Source organism: Rana temporaria, chromosome 3 (assembly GCF_905171775.1).
Source record: "Rana temporaria chromosome 3, aRanTem1.1, whole genome shotgun sequence".
Lineage (NCBI taxonomy): Eukaryota > Metazoa > Chordata > Amphibia > Anura > Ranidae > Rana > Rana temporaria.
The window spans coordinates 135,164,307-135,184,561 of record NC_053491.1 but is presented as its reverse complement, the minus strand read 5'-3'; the positions used below and the strand labels follow the sequence as shown (position 1 = coordinate 135,184,561).

The 20,255-nt window shown below is 47.4% G+C and overlaps 1 protein-coding gene across 1 annotated transcript in view; it reads right to left on the bottom strand.

The window, feature by feature from the left end:
* SEMA3C (semaphorin 3C) overlaps positions 1-17,523 on the bottom strand; it is a 206,612-nt gene extending 189,089 nt beyond the window's left edge. Inside the window, exon 1 of the mRNA XM_040343452.1 lies at positions 17,236-17,523. The gene's annotated coding sequence lies outside the window, so the exon portion shown is untranslated. The remainder of the gene's footprint in view (positions 1-17,235) is intronic.
* Between the last annotated feature and the right edge of the window lie 2,732 nt (positions 17,524-20,255).

Here is a 20,255-nt window from a genome sequence, read left to right as displayed (position 1 = left end):
AAAAGCATTAAAATATATTTAAAGGAGACGTATGAGGAAGTAAAAAAATAAAAATCCATACTCACCTATATGCTGCAACATCTGTGTAATGCTGGAGCTGCCCCACGTCGGCTCTAAGACCAAAAACTGAGTGAACCAATGACCACTGATAGCTCAGTTCTTGGTCTATTCGGAGGGGAGACCATTGCCTGTCAGTCACCACTTTCTGTTCCACTCCCCCAGCGCTTGCTGGAGCACTAGACTGGGTAGAGGGGGGATCAGACAGCTAGATGGATCGAGACAATATTGTTGGGATCATTCCAAAGCTCCTATATACCACAAGAAAATTACAGCCAAAAAAGCCTTGGCCATACTGCTCTTACAACTTACACCCGAGATTCATCCCACAGCACCTAGGCAAGGGAGGCATCATCGTTCCCAGGATCCTACAGATGCAAAAAAAGGAGAATGGCTGGTTCCATGGAAGTTGTATGCTAAGGCCCAGATTCTCAGAAAAACGTCTATCTTTAGGCGGGCGTAGCGTATCTCAGATACACTACGCCGCCGTAACTTAGAGCAGCAGGTCCCGTATTCAGAAACATCTTCCGCTCTAAGTTACGGCGGAGTAGTGTATCTGATACGGCGCCTAATTCAAACTAGGCTGGTAGGGGGCGTGTTGTATGTAAATGTTATGTGACCCCACGTAAATTACGCTTTTATCGAACGGCGCATGCGAGCACATGCTCAGTATCACATTGAATTTTCAAATTAAATTGCGCCCGCTCAATGCCTAGTCGACGTGAACGTAACTTACGTCCAGCCCCATTCACGGACGACTTACGCAAACGACGTAAAACGTGAAAAAATTTGACGCTGTTCCGACGTCCATACCTAACATTGGTATGCCTCATGTACGCCTCATAGAGCAGGGTTAACTTTACGCCCAAAAAAGCCTTACGGAAACAACGTAAAAAAATGCGCCGGGCGCACGTATGTTTGAGAATCGGCGTAACTAGCTCATTACCATATTTGACGCGTAAATCGACGGAAGCACCACCTACCGGCCAGCGTAAATATGCAACTTAGATACGACGGCGTAAGGGACTTACGCCGGTCGGATCTAAGACAAATCTATGCGTAACTGATTCTAAGAATCAGGCGCATAGATACGACGCCTCACACTCAGAATTACCAGCGTAACTCCTACGAGAATCTGGGCCTAAATATTTTTTTTTTAAGCTTTTTAAGGGTGGGCAGGTTTACTAAAACTGGAGAGTGCAAAATCTGGTGCAGATTCCAGGTTTTGAACAAGCCGAAGTTAGAAGCTGATTGGCTACTATGCACTGCTGTACTAGATTCTGAGTGCTTGTGCTCCAGTTTTAGTACATCTCCCTCACTAATTCATTATTAAATGCAAGCAGTTTAAGTACTTGAATCTGACTTGGTATCAGCCCCGTTATAGTTCTCATATAGCAGGTTAGAGTGTGAGAGGAAGAGGCAGCATGAGGAGCCAATCAATTCACATGCTGACAAAGAGTATGCTGATAGGAGGAGAAAACAGATTAACAAAGAGATGACCTCATTCGGGCCCTTTCACACAGGGAGGATCCATGTGCGGGCTCCGCTTTGCTCAGTGGGGATCGCTCTGTCGATCCCGCTGAACAGGTAGATGACAGGTCTGTCTCTGCACACTGTCATACCTCCCAACTTTCTGAGATGGGAATGAGGGACACCTATCAGCAAAAGTATGCAGGCATAGGACACACCCCTTGCCACGCCCCCTTAAAGGAGAATTGTACAAAAAAATAAGATTGGTTAAACCCACAAGTGCTTTTTTTACCACTACTATTTCTTTATATTGGCTTTTGGAATTTAAAATGCAGAAATTTAGAAATCAGATGAAAGTTTAGTGCTGGGAAACACTTTTTGATAGATAAAAAGTGCATTTTATATACATCTATATAGATCAGACCAAAATGAGGGACAAATGAGGAGAATGAGGGACAGAGGGACATTGCTCCAAATCAGGGACAGTCCCTCAAAATCAGGGACAGTTGGGAGGTTTGCACTGTGCAGGGACCGACCTGTCAGAGCGCCGCTCTCCCCTATGGGGGATCGGGTGACGATGGACCGTAGAGTCCGTTGTCACCCGATCCGCCAGACGGAAGGAAAAGTAGGGTTTTCCCCCGTCACACTTTGGCGAATCGGAGAGGGTCGGATGTCAGCGGGCTGACATCCGTGGCTCCATAGAGGGCTCCCATTCAGGCCCACCTAAAAAACTGGCAGGTGGACCTGAACGGTGTGAAAGGGCCCTTACTCTTCCTCCTCCCCTTTCGCTGCCCAGTTATAAGACAGGGGTCAACCTGGGATCAGTGAAAGTGGGTTAAATGATGCTAACCATCTGACTGAGAACATCTAGTGGCAGGAGAAGGTACTGCAAGGGAAATCTTTGCCTTGAATATTACAGCAAAACTGTTCTTGTTTTCCCTTCTATCTCTTCTCTTCTGTATATTTTGTATTTTATTTTTGGATAAAGTTCTGCTTTCACCAAACTTAGTGAATTAGGTGAAGCTAAGCCGACTACTTATTAGCGTATAAGGGCAACCAAAAAACTTTTTGCTGGTTATTAGATGATTATTCCCAAAATTAATTGTTTTTACTTTAGCAAATCATCTGCAATCAGTCTGTGCTCAAATAGAAATGTACAACATCTGACTAATGTCACACAAGTGACTGCGCTGACAAAACGTACCTTTTCATTATAGATAAGTGCAGTACTCCCACTTTCTGTTGATTAACATCTACAAAGCAAATATTTAAAGTGTCACTAAAGGCAAAATGTTGTTTTTGGATAGAGTGGAGAGGGATTAGAACACTGGTCAGGTTTTATTGCTGTCTGGGCCGACCCCCCCCCCCCCGTACAGCTTCGTTAACCCACGATTGCAGAATCACAGCAAAACACGGGCCGCGTTTGCGATGCCATTAACACTTAATAGCACCCCATACGTGGTGTGATTTTGCGAAATTGCCGTAAAAATTAAACCGCCAAACACTTCTGGCACTGTGCCAAGATTTGGTACAAGAGCTTCTTTGTAGAGGTCGACCGATATGGGTTTTTCTCTGGCCGATACCGATGCCGATATTCCAAAATTGGGGCGGCCGATGGCCGATATTTTAGGCCGATTTTTGCGGCCGATATTTTAGGCCGATTTTTTTTTTCCATTATATCAGAAAATCTAGGTTGGGGAGGAGGTTATTGTTTAGGGTGGAGAGGTGGAGTGCAGCCTATCAGTGTCCATCAGTGCCCACCAATGCAGCTCACCAGTGTAGCCTATCAGTGCCACCTCATTAGTGTCTACCAGTTCAGCCTGTCAGTGCAACCTCATCAGTGCCTACCAGTTCAGCCCATTAGTGTCCATCAGTGCCACGTCATTAGTGCCCACCAGTGCAGCCCATTAGTGCCACCTCAATTATTAAAAAAGAAAAAAAATACACTGGGCATGGGTGGGGATGCATTGTGGAGAGGGGTGGGTGGTGATGCATTGTGGAGAGGGATGGATGGTGCTGGGGGTGGGGATGTGTTGTGGAAAGGGATGGATGGTGCTGGGCGTGGGTGGGGATGGGTTGTGGAAAGGGATGGATGGTGCTGGGTGTGGGTGGGGATGCGTTGTGGAGAGGGGTGGGTGGTGCTGGGCATGGGTGGGGAAGCATTGTGGAGAGGGGTGGGTGGGGATGCATTGTGGAGTGGGATGGATGGTGCTGGGTGTGGGTGGGGATGCGTTGTGGTGATGAGTTGTGGAGAGGGGTCGATGGGAATGCGATGTGGAGAGGGATGGATGGTGCTGGGTGTGGGTGGGGATGCGTTGTGGAGAGGGGTGGGTGGTGATGCATTGTGGAGAGGGATGGATGGTGCTGGGGGTGGGTGGGGATGTGTTGTGGAAAGGGATGGATGGTGCTGGGCGTGGGTGGGGATGGGTTGTGGAAAGGGATGGATGGTGCTGGGTGTGGGTGGGGATGCGTTGTGGAGAGGGGTGGGTGGTGCTGGGCATGGGTGGGGATGCATTGTGGAGATGGGTGGATGGTGCTGGGTGTGGGTGGGGATGCGTTGTGGAGAGGGGTGGGTGGTGCTGGGCATGGGTGGGGATGCATTGTGGAGAGGGGTGGGTGGGGATGCATTGTGGAGTGGGATGGATGGTGCTGGGCGTGGGTGGGGATGCGTTGTGGTGATGAGTTGTGGAGAGGGATGGATGGTGCTGGGCATGGGTGGGGATGTGTTGTGGAAAGGGATGGATGGTGCAGGGAATGCGTTGTAGTGGGGTGGATGGTGTTGCATTGTGAAGATGGATGAGGATGACTCTGTGTGGGGATGAGAGTTACATTGTGAAGAGGATCTCCACAATGTAACTCTCATATCCACCCAGAGTCATCCTCATCCATCTTCACAATGCCAGCCTCAGCCAGGTTTCCCTTTTTAAAAGGAGTTTAAATAAATTCTGCAGGGGGGCACAGTAGCACATAATTTGGGCAACTTACCCTCCATACATGCTGGGTATCATAATCCAATTCTATCTGCATGCACCTAATAGGCTAGGTGCATGCTGATGAGCGGATCAGCCAATCATTGTTCAGAACTTGGTGTAATGCCAGCAGGCTCCGCCTCAGCAGGGAAGGAAGACATTCCTGCTGGGGGGAGTTACATTAGTCAGGCGGCAGTTGTAAGACAATGATTGTTTCTCCCTGTCCCTAATACAGCACGCTGAGGGGGCGGGGCACGGCGGACGGCGTGATGCCAGTGAAATCTATATCCCTTCTGTGGTGGCCGTGCAGATAGGAGGAATCGGATACATGGGAGCGGGGTCAGTACTGCAGGGCAGGTGGCCATGCGGGCCGGACACATTAGCCGCGAATCGGCCGATTCTTTCACAAAAATCGGCCGATGCCGATTTCACAAAAACGGCCAAATATCGGCCGATATATCGGCCGACCGATATATCGGTCTACCTCTACTTCTTTGGACCGTTTTTGGAGGGGAGGAAAGCCCATTCAAATTAATGGTGTCGCTCCACAAAAAAAAACACAAAAAAGCTTAAAAAAACAGGGTGCGTCAGCTTTCGCTGCACTACGCTCGGGTGTGAATGGAGCCTTATGCCCTGTACACACGGCCAGAATGTCTGGAGACATTTGCCGGTTCAAAAAAAACACGGTCAACATTCTGCTTGTGTAAATGTTGGGCTGTCAGACATGCATGCTGGAAACCAATAGCCAACCGATTCCCGATCAGCGCTTTCTGCCATTGGCAGAAAGTGTTCTGCCTGGGGAGCCTTCACCCTGTCAGAACACAACAGCTCAGTGGGGGAGATCACTGGACTAACATTGCATGGTTAGTACAGCGGCTCTAACCGTAGCTGTCAGTTGTTTGTGTACCTGGCTTTAGGGAGATTTACCCTCTCTATTTATCCTGTTTACAGTTGTCATTGAAAGTAAAAGAAAAAAAAGAATTGGACCAGATGGGAATTCTTTCGGTGGGGACACGCCAGGATTGCAGCACTTTGGAGGGATTTCCTCTCATTTTCTGTTTTGGTTATGGGACAGGAAGTGAAGGGAAATCTCACTAATGGGACACAGATGACAAAAAAAACACTGACAAGGGTTATAAACCTCCCTTACTCTATCCAAGTGGTTCTCAACCTGGGGGTCGAATAATGATTTGCCAGGGGTCACCGAATTCTGGGCTGTTCCTGAAGCACGCACCACTCTCCCAGCGTTTTTGCGGACACCCAGCAGGGCTATCCCTGGAGCCTGTGGCCACCCAGCTGGGCTGTTCCTGGAGCACGCAGCCGCCCACTTAGCCTTTTCGCAGGTGCCCATTCAGTTCACGGCATGCCTGGGGGGCAAAGACTAGAGGTCAGCTGACTAGAGAGGAACATGAAGTGGGAGGGGCTGGAGGAGACCCTATCTCCTTATTTTGACATAGGTGTCACTGCTACCAGACACCACAAAGTCGGAGACACAGTGAAGCCAGAGACACAATGAGTAACACTACCTGTGATTATAGTTGCCATTAAAAGGACTCGGGTAGCACTAAATGCCTTGTGGGTTAGGGGTGCAAATTACTTGTCTTGCCTTGGGTGCTGACAACCCACGCTAAGAAAATTATTTTACTGTTGGGGGTCCCCACAACTTGGGAAATTTTATCAAGGGGTCACAGCACTAGAAGATTGAGAACCACTGCTCTATCAAAAAAAAAAAAAAGTTTTGCCTTTAGGGCTAGTTTACACTTACTTCAAAACATGGTTTCGGACACGCTTTGTTAAAGCTCTCTGAATGCCAGTCAAAGCCCGTCAAAGCTTAGGCCTCATCGTTTTCCTCGACGAGTTCCTTGTTAGGCTTGTGGAGAAACTCGACAAGCTCGGTTTGCGTACACACTGTCAAGACAAAATCTCCTTGTTCTCAAACGCGGTGACGTACAACACATACAACGGCAGGGGAAGTTCGATTCCACTGGCACAACCCTTGGGGCTGCTTTTGCTAATCTCATGAGTTTGCGTGTTAAGTAAAAGTTTGGTCGGAGACGATTTGCACTTTTCAGTCTGTTACAGCGGGACAAATGTGCTATCTCCATTACAAACGCTACTTTTACTCCCGTCTCATACTTTATTATGAGTATGCAAGGGTTTCTTAGCATACACACGCTCGAGTTTCTCGTCGAAAACCAGCCTGACGAGGAACACGACGAGGAAATTGAGACTCCCGGCGAGGAAAAAGAGAACTTGTTCGTTTTTTTTCTCGTCGAGTTCCTCGACAGTTTCCTCGATGAAAAACATACACACGACCGGTTTCCTCTGCAAAAAAGCTCTGCCACCAAGTTTCTTGATGGATTCTGTCGAGTTTCTCGGTCGTGTGTACGAGGCCTTACAGTCCTTTTTACAACTTGCTTTTGCTTGGTTCTTCGATGAGACTTCGGTGAGTCTTTGGTGGGGCTTTAATGAGGCTTCAGTGGTGCTTCAATTGAGCTTTGCCATAGGCCCCGTACACACGACCGAGTTTCTCGGCAGAATTCAGCCGAGAAACCCGGCGTGTGTACACTTTCGGCCGATGAAGCCGACGAGTTCCTCGTCGAGCCAAATAGAGAACATGTTCTCTATTTCCTTGTTGTTCAATGAGGAAATTTGACTCGCCGAGATCCTCGGCGGCTTCACACAGAACTCGACGAGCAAAATGATGAGTTTTGCCCCTCGAGTTCCTCGGACGTGTGTACGGGGCCTCAGACTTCTATGGAGGCTTTGAAGACGCTTTGAAACTAAAGCTACATGGGGTATAATTTTTGAAGCAAAGCAAAACAAAGCAAAAAGCAAAGCGTAAACAGGACTGTAAGCTAACCATTTTATTTAGAGACAGAAGCATTGACTAGCGTTCAGAGAGATTTAAAGCGGTTGTATACCCGGTCGTGTGTACGCAGTCGTGTGTACGCGGCATAAGGAGACTTTTGGGTCACCTTGTAGAGATCTCGCTCTCCTTACACCAGCATGGGGACGTAATCCAACGTTGTAGCTTTTTTCTATGCACAATGGCAGTTGTCACAATTCTCCAGATAAGAGTATAACACAAAGCCAGCTAAATCATGATACTGTACGAAGTCCTAGAAGAGTTGTGCTATATGACAGATATGTCCACCTGCTGGGAAATGAGCCTCCCGGGACAGAAAGAGAAGCCGGCCAAAGCTGAGAAGGCAGAATGTCTTGTGCTGGTGTTCCATTAGGTCAGCTCATACCCCATGTTATTACAGGATGTTCCAATGTTGTATAATAAACAAATACTACCTGTGTATTGTGTGAACAGGCTGCTCTTGTTTATAATCCACCACAATAAACTTTTCTATTAAAGTATAAACACAAAACGCCTTTCTTTTTTTTTTCAGCTGCGATAACATCTCACAGACTATTCATCAAACACAAAGTACACATTAGAAGCTCATCATCTGAAGACGCGCTAAGCTAAAACAAACCGAGTATCAGTTCTGTTCAAACATGAACCTAAATCGGGGGGGATTAACATTCACCGGGTGTATCAGCGCGCCAATCTCTGCTGCAACGTAATGGGAAAAAAAAAAGAGCCAATGGACCGGCGACAGCTACAATGTAACGAGCGTTGGCCTGTAGGCATGACTCGTCTATTTTATATCCCCAATCACATTTTCCAGCTCTGACACACGCAGTAAATGTCAAGGCTTCTGATTTACAGTAATAGGCACATGTGCACTGGCTCTCTGCACAATTGAAGCAGTGTGTCTGCACTGACTTGCTTTGTAATTACACTACATAGGGAGACGTTTGCCATTATTTACAAAGACAGCGAAAGGATTAGTGGGAAAGATTAATCCTGACAGGCAGGGGTTAATGCATTAACCACTTCAGCCCCGGAAGGATTTACCCACTCCCTGACTAGGCCATTTTTTGCGATCGATTTAACTGACAATGTGTGACGTTGTACACAAACAAAATGTATGTCCCCCCCCCCCACACACAGGGCCAGATCCACATGTATTTAGATAGGCGCAGCGTATGTGAGATACGCTACGCCGCTGTAACTTACTTTTGAATTCTTCAAAACCACAAAGAATTTGCGCCGTAAGTTACGGTGGCGTAGTGTATCTCTTGGCGCGTAATTCAAATCGGCGAGTAGGGGGCGTGTTTCATTTAAATGAAGCGCGTCCCTTACGCCGAATGAACTGCGCATGCGCCGTCCCTAAATTTCCTGCCGTGCATTGCGCTAAATGACATTGCAACAACATCATTTTTTTTAACTTAGACGTGAATTACGTCCATTCCTATTCACGGACGACTTACGCAAAAAAAAATAATAATTCAAATTTCGACACGGGAACGACGGCCATACTTAACATGGCAAGTCTAACTGTACCCTTCAAAATACCAGCTTTATATATACGCCGGAAAAAGCAGACTAGCGACGACGTAAGAGAATGCGACAGCCGTGCGTACGTTCGTGGATCTTCGGAAAAAGCTAATTTGCATACCCGACGCGGAAAACGACACAAACTCCACCCAGCGGACGCCGAAGTATTGCATCTTAGATCCGAAGGCGTACGAAGCCGTACGCCTGTCGGATCGAACCCAGATGCCGTGGTATCTTGGTTTGAGGATTCAAACTAAAGATACGACGCGGGTAATTTGAAAGTACGCCGGCGTATCAGAAGATACACCGGCGTACTCTCTCTCTGGATCTGGCCCACAGAGCTTTCTTTTGGTGGTATTTGATCACCTCTGCGGTTTTTATTTTTTGCGCGATTAACAAAAAAAATAGAAATTTTGCAAAAAAACAAAAAAACAATGGACATATCCACATTGCGCTACAAGTGCAAACTACAAGTGCATTGAAATTGCACTGAAAGTGCACTTGGAAGAGCAGTCGCTGTAAATCTGAGGGGTAGATCTAAAATGAGGGGAAGCTCTGCTGATTTCTATCATCCAGTCCTGTATGATTCTGTTTTTTATTTTAAAAATTAAGTTTTTTATTTTCCTTGCATGTCTCCCTTGGATCTACAGCGACTGCGCTTTCAAGTGCACTTGCACTGCACTTGTAGTGCACACTGGATTAAATAATCTTCCTTTGCTTAAAGTGGTTGTAAACCGCATAAACTTTTTTATTTTGTTTAAAACCTGCAAGGCAAAAGGCATAATCGGCTAGTATGCACCTCGGAACTTACCTCGGAACGAGGTGAACACCACTTACCTGGTCCATGCCGAGCAGGATGTCATCTTGCTCCGGCGTGTCTTCCGGGTATCGCCGCTCCAGCGCTGTGATTGGCTGGAGCGGCGATGACGTCACTCCCGCGCGTGCGCGCGGGAGATTTAAAATCGGCAGGGTCCGGCGGATGCCGGTCCTTTCGCTGTGGATTCCCCCCTGCGCATGCGCCGCCCGCATTGCGAGAGGAATATCTCCTAAACCGTGCAGGTTTAGGAGATATTCTCCTTACCTACAGGTAAGCCTTGTTATAGGCTTACCTGTAGGTAAAAGTCAAAAAAGTGGGTTTACAACCACTTTAAAAACATAATTATTGCTTGCACATAATTGGATAATAAAATCAGCAGAGCTTCCCCTCATTTCAGATCTACCCCTCAGATTTACAGCGACTGCACTTCCAAGTGCACTTTCAGTGTAATTTCAAGTGCACTTTGCACTTGTAGTTTGCACTTGTAGAGCAAAGTGGATTTGACTTTTGTAAATAACCCCCCAATATGTTTTACTTTTTGCTATAATAAATATCCCCCCCAAAAAAAATATTCTTCATCAGTTTAGGCCAATATGTATTCTTCTACATATTTTTGGTTAAAAAAATCACAATAGGCGTATATTGATTGGTTAGCACAAAATTGATAGGCCCGGATTCAGGTAGAGCGGCGTACATTTGTGCGGGCGTATCGCATCTCATATGCGCTACGCCGACGTAACATAGAGAGGCAAGAACAGTATTCACAAAGCACTTGCTCCCTACGTTGCGCCGGCGTAGCGTAAATTGGTAGGCGTAAGCCCACCTAATTCAAAGTAGGAAGGAAGTGGACGTGATACATTTAAATAAAGCGTGACCCCATGCAAATGAATGGCCGAACGAACGGCGCATGCGCGCGCATGCTCAGAATCACGTCGAATATACTCTCTAAGATACGACGGCTCAATGCCCACGACGTGAACGTAACCTACGCCCAGCCCCATTCACGTACAACTTACGTAAACGAGGTAAAATACGACGGCTGCTCCGTCGTCCATACCTTTGCATGGGATGCGCCTCCTATAGGTGGAATAACTTTACGCCAGTCGTACGCCTTACGTAAATGGCGTCGATTACAGCGACGGGAGCAAGTACGTTCGTAAATCGGCGTATCTCAGTCATTTGCATATTCAACGCGTAAATCAATGGAAGCGCCCCTTGCGGCCAGCGTAAATATGCGCCCAGGCTCCGACGGCGTAGGAAACTTACGTCGGTTGGATGAAGCCACAATTCAGGCGTATCTAGCTTTAGGAATCAGGCACATAGATACGACGGCGCATCAGTGCACTTGCGCGGCGTATAGAAAGATACGTCGGCGTAAGTGCTTTAAGAATCCGGGCCATAGTGTCTACAAGATAGGGGATTTATTTATGGCATTTTTTTATTTATTTTTTACTAGTAATGGCAGTGATCAGCAATTTTTTGCGGGACTGCGACATTGTGGCAGACAGATCGGACATTTTTCACACTTTTTGGGGAACGTTAACTTTTATACAGTGATCAGAGCTAAAAATAGCCACTGATTACTGTATAAATGTCACTGGCAGGGAAGGGGTTAACATTAGGGGTTGATCAAGGGGTTCAGTGTTTCCTAGGGAGGGGCAGTGGACTCCCTCAGAGTATAGAGAGATTGCTGTTCCTGATCACTAGGAACAGCAGATCTCTCTTTACTTCCCTGACAGATAAAGGATCTGTCTGTTTACATTGACAGATCCCCGTTCTGGCTCTCTGAGGAGCGATCGTGGGTCGCCAGCAGACATCGCAAACGCCCCCTATAGCTCTTAAAGTGGCCGCCGTACACCTACGGCGATTTGCGCAGCCATGCCAAACTGCCGCTGTACAATGACAGTGGCTGGTCGGCAAGCAGTGAAAGTGATATTAAATAGCCCATAGTGTGCTGCTATGATAACAACCAGTTGGGCTCACATTCACATCTGCCGGAAAAAAAAAAAACTGTTACATTTAGACACGTGTTTTCTACATGAAAGGAGGGTTCTTGCTAGCAGAGCTACAAGATCCTGTGTAAAAAATGTGCCTAAAGTACTCGCGTTTATATGAATTTATGCACATGCGTGCGCAAAACCTGCGGATCTACATGCGTAATGTCTGCAGCTGTATCCAACTATTTTTGTGTGCGGCTAAACGCAGCGTACAGCTGTCTGTAGGGGCTCATTGATTACTATAGTGCTGCGCTTTGATGCGTACAAAACTTTCACAATGCAGCATTTTTCTGTTTGTGTGACTGAGCTCTTAGATGCCAGTTCAGAGTAAGATTGGCCATACATTATACAATCTGACTGTACAACCTCCGTACAATCTTAGGCTTAGTTCACATAACCATGCACGGATTTCATATTGCCGTCTTCCAAAAAAGTCCGGAGCTGGTTTCATTCACTGGTTCAGATGCGATTCGGGTGAGAATCTGTTAAAGCGGTGCTCCAGCAGCACCCACCCCACCACCAAAAAATTTCAAGAATTAAAAGTCGGCAGCTATAAATACTGTAGCTGCTGAATTTTAATATTGGGACACATACCTGTCCAGGGATCCCACGATGACGGCACCCCAGCCAATTTTCAATTAGCTCTCGGGTGCTCCCGCCGCCATTCCTTGTAGAGGTTCCCTACTGTGGATGCGTGAAACGTGCTGCGCTTTAAGAATGGCCCGGTGGGGGAAGGAGAAGGGGGCTGGACTTCCAGGGGACCTCGCCGCGTGGTCACATGGAAGTGGGGACTGGTACCTGTCAAATACAGGTACCCGTTCCCACCCGAAAAGGTGCCAAATGTGGCAGCGGAGACGGGGCGCAAGCAAACAAGCAGAGCTTCCCCTTTTGGTGTATGCCACTTGAAATCACACCTGACCCAGGCCTTAAATCATACCGGACTCTTTTGAAAAATGCACTGCGGCCAGCCCGCAGATATGTGAACCGGCTCCAGAGAAAGACAGTTTGGTTCACGTCATGCAAATCGCATGCGGCTCAAAATGCATCCAATTCGCATATATGTCAACCGAGCCTCATGAAGGCTCCATTCACATTAGTGTGACTTCAAAGTTGCGTGATTTCCAGTGCGACTTTGGAGCATGGATGTGATACGACTTCACACTCTCTGGATCAAAGTTGCATCAAAAATCACATCAAGTAGCGCAGGCATCTTTTCAAAGGTGCTGCAACTTTAAGCCGCACCGATTTAAATGTTCTGTGACTTGTCGTGTGATTTTGATGTCCAAAGTCGCATGCAAGTCACATATGTGTGAATGGAGCCTTAGGCCCCTTTAACATTGAGGCATTTTTCATGCGGTACAGCGCTAAAAATAGCGCTGCTATACCGCATGAAGAAATCATGCCCGCAGGCTTCAACGTGAAAGCCCGAAGGCTTTCACACTGAAGCGGTGCGCTAGCAGGACCGCTCCAAAAGTCCTGCTAGCCGCATCTTTGGAGCGGTATAGGAGCGGGGTGTTTACCGCTCCTATACCGTGCCTTCCCATTGAAATCAATGGGAAACCGCGGTAATACCGCCCGCAGAGGCGCATTGCGGGCGGTGTTAACCATTTTTCGGCCGCTAGTGGGGGTCAAAAACGCATCGCTAGCGCCCAAATATCGCGGTAAATACGACAGTATAGCGGCGCTATACCGTCACCGCACCTCCACTGCCCAATGTGAAAGGGGCCTTATAATTTACCAAAACTTTGAGGACGAACTCAAGCAATCTATTTAATTAGCATCAACGCAGGCAGGCACATGCAATCCATAGTTGATGGTGGATCTAAAGCAGATTGTACAATCAGATTGTACGGCATATGGTCACCTTTAGGCTGATGACACATGGGTAATTCTGACACTACAAACAAGTTGCCAGCAGGAAGATTGCTAAAAAAGGCTGCTGGTATCCCCTGATAGATGTGCTACCTCTATCAGAGATGCGGTAAGATGTCACTCTGTCGCCAGCACAAACGCTGATGAATCTGAATCTCACGGGGGATGGGTGGGACATCTCTGCCGCAACTACAGGGGAACGAGTCCAAAGGAAACACAGGCAGAATCTTCGGACAACTTATCAGCGGCAGGTCACCTGTGTATCATCCGAATAAGGAAACATTGTTGCTCATTGTTCATCCTGAGTGCTCACACTTGTCTTTGTCTTCTTTTCCATATAATTATTATTATTATACAGGTTTTTATAGCGCCAACAGTTTGCGCAGCGCTTAACAAAATAAAGGCAGACATTACAGTTACAAGAGGAATCAGAGGGCCCTGCTCATTAGAGCTAATAGGCACATAATGTTACTGTGGGCTAGATTTACTAAAACTCGAGCGTGCAAAATTTGCTGCAGCTCTGAGTAAGAAACCAATCAGCTTCCAGGTTTTATTGTCAAAGCTTAATTGAACAAGCTGAAGTTTGTAGCTGATTGGCTACTGTGCAGAGCTGCACCAGATTCTGAGTGCTCCAATTTTAGTAAATCCCTGACTTTGTTCCCTGAAGCCCGAAGCATAAACTAACTTCACACTTGTGCGTTTGCATTTTCATGCATTTTGCATGTGCTCCCATTAAAGTCTATGCTGCCAAAAAGTCACAATGTTACAGTGAAAGAAAATAACAAAATGATAAATGAAAAGCATAAAAGAATGCTCAGCTTATTGTACTAAAGGAGGGCAGAAGATCAAAATGCCCCAAACATGGATTTTAGAGTGAAGGTTCAGTATTTGTTGTACAATGAATAGTAAGGAGTACAATGCTCTGCTCCCTGGCAGGTGAAGAGAAATGTTCTGCATATTTGTCTACAACAAAAGGTCTGGAAATAGGCCACGTGGGATCGGTGATTGATGAGGATTCCTATATGTGTGTGTGTGAGTGCAGGATGGTGCAGGTGCCTGACCCTATATTTCACAGTCACAGGACTCACAGAGGGCACAGACCTATGGGACACACAGCCCTATGGGACACACAGACCTATGGGACACACAGACCTATGGGACACACAGCCCTATGGGACACACAGACCTATGGGACACACAGACCTATGGGACACACAGCCCTATGGGACACACAGACCTATGGGACACACAGACCTATGGGACACATAACCCTATGGGACACAGAGACCTATGGGACACACAGACCTATGGGACACACAGACCTATGGGACACACAGACCTATGGGACACACAGCCCTATGGGACACACAGACCTATGGGACACACAGCCCTATGGGACACACAGACCTATGGGACACACAGACCTATGGGACACACAGCCCTATGGGACACACAGACCTATGGGACACACAGACCTATGGGACACACAGACATATGGGACACACAGACCTATGGGACACACAGACCTATGGGACACACAGACCTATGGGACACACAGACCTATGGGACACACAGACCTATGGGACACATAACCCTATGGGACACATAGACATATGGGACACATAACCCTATGGGACACATAGCCCTATGGGACACACAGCCCTATGGGACACATAACCCTATGGGACACACAGCCCTATGGGACACACAGCCCTATGGGACACACAGACCTATAAGACACATAACCCCTATGGGACACAGAGACATATGGGACACACAGACCTATAAGACACATAACCCCTATGGGACACACAGACCTATGGGACACACAGACCTATGGGACACACAGCCCTATGGGACACACAGCCCTATAAGACACATAACCCCTATGGGACACAGAGACATATGGGACACACAGCCCTATGGGACACACAGCCCTATAAGACACATAACCCCTATGGGACACAGAGACATATGGGACACACAGCCCTATGGGACACACAGACCTATAAGACACATAACCCTATGGGACACAGAGACCTATGGGACACACAGATCTATGGGACACACAGACCTATAAGACACATAACCCGATGGGACACAGAGACATATGGGACACACAGACCTATAAGACACATAACTCCTATGGGACACAGAGACCTATGGGACACACAGACCTATGGGACACACAGACCTATAAGACACATAACCCGATGGGACACAGAGACATATGGGACACACAGATCTATAAGGCACAAAGTCCTATAGGACATACAGAGATAGCAAATACTGATTTATAGGGCATCCAGACATATAGGACACTCAGAACAGAGATATAGGACACACAGACCTGTAGGGCACACAGAATTTTTCACATATGAACCTGTAGAGTATATAGAACTTCATGGCACATTGACCTTTAGGGCACACAGGCTTATAGGATTCACAGACCTATGTGACACATAGAGATAGGACACTCAGACCTATGGGGCACACAGCTTTAAAGGGCACACAAACAGAACACACCGATGTAAATGGTGCATAGCCCTTTAATACTCAGAGACCTATAGGACACACAGACCTTTAATACACAGAAATCTATAGGGCACACAGACCTATAATACACAGAAATCTATAGGGCACACAGACCTATAATACACAGAAATCTATAGGGCACACATACCTATAATACTGAAAAATCTATAGGGCACACATACCTATAATACTCAGAAATCTATAGGGCACACAGACCTATAATACACAGAAATCTATAGGGCACACACACACCTATAATACTCAAAAATCTATAGGGCACACATACCTATAATACTCAGAAATATATAGGGCACACAGACCTATAATACTCAGAAATCTATAGGGCACATAAACCTATAATACTTAGAAATCTACAGGGCATACAAACCTATAATACCCAGAAATCTATAGGGCACACAGGCCTATAATACACAGAAATCTATAGGGCACACAGACCTATAATACACAGAAATCTATAGGGCACACAGACCTATAATGCACATAAATCTATAGAAAACACAGACCTATAATACTTAGAAATATAGGGCACATAGACCTATAAAACCCAGAAATCTATAGGGCACACAAACATACAATGCCCAGAAATCTATAGGGCACACAGACCTATAATACCCATAAATATATAGGGCACGTAGACCTACAATGCACATACATCTATAGGGTACACCGACCTATAATGTACAAAAATCTATAGGGCACACAGACCTATAATGCACAGAAATATATAGAACATGCAGACCTATAATGCACAGAAATCTATAGGGCACACATACCTATAATACTCAAAGACCTATAGGGCACACAGACCTATAATACACAGACATAATGTTTAGATATCTATAGGGCACACAGACCTATAATGCCCAGAGACAAATAGGGCACACAATCTATAATACCCAGAGATCTATATGGCACACAGACCTATAATACCCAGAGACATATAATGCTCAGAAATCTATTGGACACACAGACCTATAATACCCAGAGACATATAATGCTCAGATATGTATAGGGCACACAGAAATTATAGGACCCCAGCTCACTCCCCCTCTCCAATGCCCAGGCTGGCATTTCCACACTAGAACTTATTTAATTACTTACCCAACTTTAGAGGAGATCAGAATCGCTCAGCCATCAATGTCGCTCCCCACGTCCCGGATTATCAGACTGTCAGATTTCATTGAGATCCTTTTCTATCCCCAATCCCCCCTTTCTTAGTAAATCTCTTGCTCTGAGCCGCCCGCTGCTGTGCCTATGTAGAGTAATCCTGAGTGTGACTCTTCATAGGGCTGAGCTCCGCTCCTCTGTGACAGTGAATGGAAAGTAGCCGGGCTCCGATTACAGCGCTCCTCTCCAGTGTGTGTGTCCTCCCTCCGTCATCAGGCAGCACTGCTCCGCCACTCCCTCCTCCTCCTCCTCACTCCTCATCTCCTCTCTATACACCGATCTACCGACACACGGAGGGATCATCCTGCTGGCAACATCTATGGAGAATACACTTTAACCCCTTGCCTACTGGGCACGCACACCCCTTTCCTGCTCACACCAATTTTCACCGCTCTCACACTTTGAATGACAATTGCCCGATCATACAACACTGTACCCATATGACATTTATATTTACACAAATAGAGCTTTCCTTGGTGGTATTTAATTGTCACTGGGATTTTTATTGTTTGCTAAAGAAACAAAAAAAGACCGACCATTTGGGGGGAAATAACAAACATTTTTCATAATTTTTTAAACAAGTCATTGTTCTCCTTTACTGATGAGGCGGCACTGATGAGGCGGTGATCTGCCGTGCTGGTTCCATGTATCATGGAAGTTCCAGCGCATGCGCGAACTGAGGTGCAGAGATGGTTCCAGCCATCGGGAAAGTTCCTTCAAGCACTGCGCAGGTGCAAACTTGCTGACGGAAATCCCCGAACGGCGGCCGGCATCCAGGGCGACGTGGACTTCGAGGAAAGTGGACTTCGAGGAAAGTGGCCAGTCGCTTCGCTCGCTCGGCCTCCTGGCTCTTTTTTTAACATCCTCCAATCCACGGGGATGTTAAAGAATGAGCCTGGATGCCGGGCGAGGTTCAGGGATTTCTGTCGGGAAGTTTGCGCCTGCGCAGTCAGTGCAGGAACTTCCCCCATAGTGGAACATTCAGGACAAGTCAGCGGCACTGAATGGCACTGATGAGGCTGCACTGATAATCATATTCTGAGCATTATATGTCTCTGGGTATTATAGGTCTGTGTGCCCTATAGATTTCTGGGTGATGAGGCTGCACTGATGGGCACTAATAGGCTGCACTAATTGGCACTGATGAGGCTGCACTGATGAAGCAGCACTGATGGACACTAATAGGATGCTCTGATGGGCACTGATGAGTCTGCACTGATGGGAACTTATGAGGCTGCACTGAGGGCCGCCATCAGAGGGGTACAGGCAATACACCTGTAAGGGACCAGAGGTCCCCAGGGCAACCCCTCCCCCCCCCCCAAATCGTGGCACCCCCGCTTCTCAATTCGCGGCAGCCCCCGCTTCTCAATTTGAGGCGACAGCACCCCCCCCCCCGGTTCTCTGCTCCAGGGGGCCCATGCCTGAAGCTGTGTAAGGGGCCCCATAATTCCTGATGGCGGCCCTGGGTGGCACTGATGAAGCTTCACTGAAGGGCACTGATGAGGCAGCACTGGTGGGGACTGATAAGGCTGCACTGATAGATGGCACTGCTGGGCTCTGATAGGCGGCACTGAAGGGCACTGAGGTGGCATTGCTGGGCACTGATAGGTGGCACTGATGGGCACTGATAGGTGACACTGATGATAAGGCACTGATGGGCACTGATAGATGGCACTGGTGGGCACTGACTGGCACCACTGGTGGGCACTGATAGGTTACATAGATACATAGTAGGTGAGGTTGAAAAAAGACAAAAGTCCAACCTATGTGTGGCACTGTCGGACACTGATGGGCACTGATAGATGGCATTGGTGGTCCCTGTAAAAGAAGCTGGTTCCCGGCTTTCTTCTTTTCTCCTCACGCTGAGGCCCCGTACACACGACCAGTTTCCTCGGCAGAATTCAGCTTCCGACCGAGTTTCTGGCTGAATTCTGCCGAGGAAACTGGTCGTGTGTACACTTTCGGCCGAGGAAGCCGACGAGGAGCTCGACGAGGAAATAGAGAACATGTTCTCTATTTCCTCGTTGTTCTATGGGAGCTCTCGTCCCGCCGAGCTCCTCGGCGGCTTCAGGGCTGAACTGGCCGAGGAACTCGATGTGTTTGGCACGTCGAGTTCCTCGGCCGTGTGTACGAGGCCTGATTGTGAGAGGAGAAAAAAAGCCACTAACTGGCTTCTGTTTACTTCCGTGATCAGCTGTCATTGGCTGACAGCTGATCACGTGGTAAAGGGCAGCTGTGATTGGCTCTTTACCCTGTTCTGTGATTTGAAGGACTCGATGATCCCAGGGCGTGCTGTCCACGAGTCGCAGGGGGCATGCGAGCAGTGCAATCACAGGAGGAAGTCTATGGATGCCATCCGGGCACTGGAAGCCTGTGCTGTAGCCGTCTTTCAGCTATAGCGCAGGCAGAAAGTGGTTAACGGGGACCCACACCTGTGCCAATTCAAGCCCATTCCCTAAAGAGATCCAATGCTCAACAAGATCTCATCCACATCTGCATGTCGCACTCAAGCTTGTTTTTTTTTTTTTATGCCTTTTTGCTCTACAGCATACTGTAAGTCGTAGCTCATGGGGCATGTTGCCGCATTCTGATTTTAATGTGCATTTTGCCACGTTTGATGTGCATTTTCTCACATGTCAAAAGAGGCGTTTCCTTGCCACATTAAGACTCCATTCACACCTGAGCGACAGCCGCGTTCGGCGGTAGCGGCGTATTTGCAGCGAGTGTGAAACTTTCATTTTTTTTTTTTTTTTCAAAGCCTTGCCATTGCTGTCAATGGGCAAACGCCAATGTCGCCTGAAAAAAAGGGTCCGGGACTTTTTTTCAGGCGACAGGCGTACGGCGTCTGAGATGTGAACCATCTCCATAGACAGCAATGGGAATTCTCCCCTCTAGCGGCAGAAGCGTCCGGCGTCGGGCGTTTTTTGTCGCTCAGGTGTGAATGCAGCCTTAGG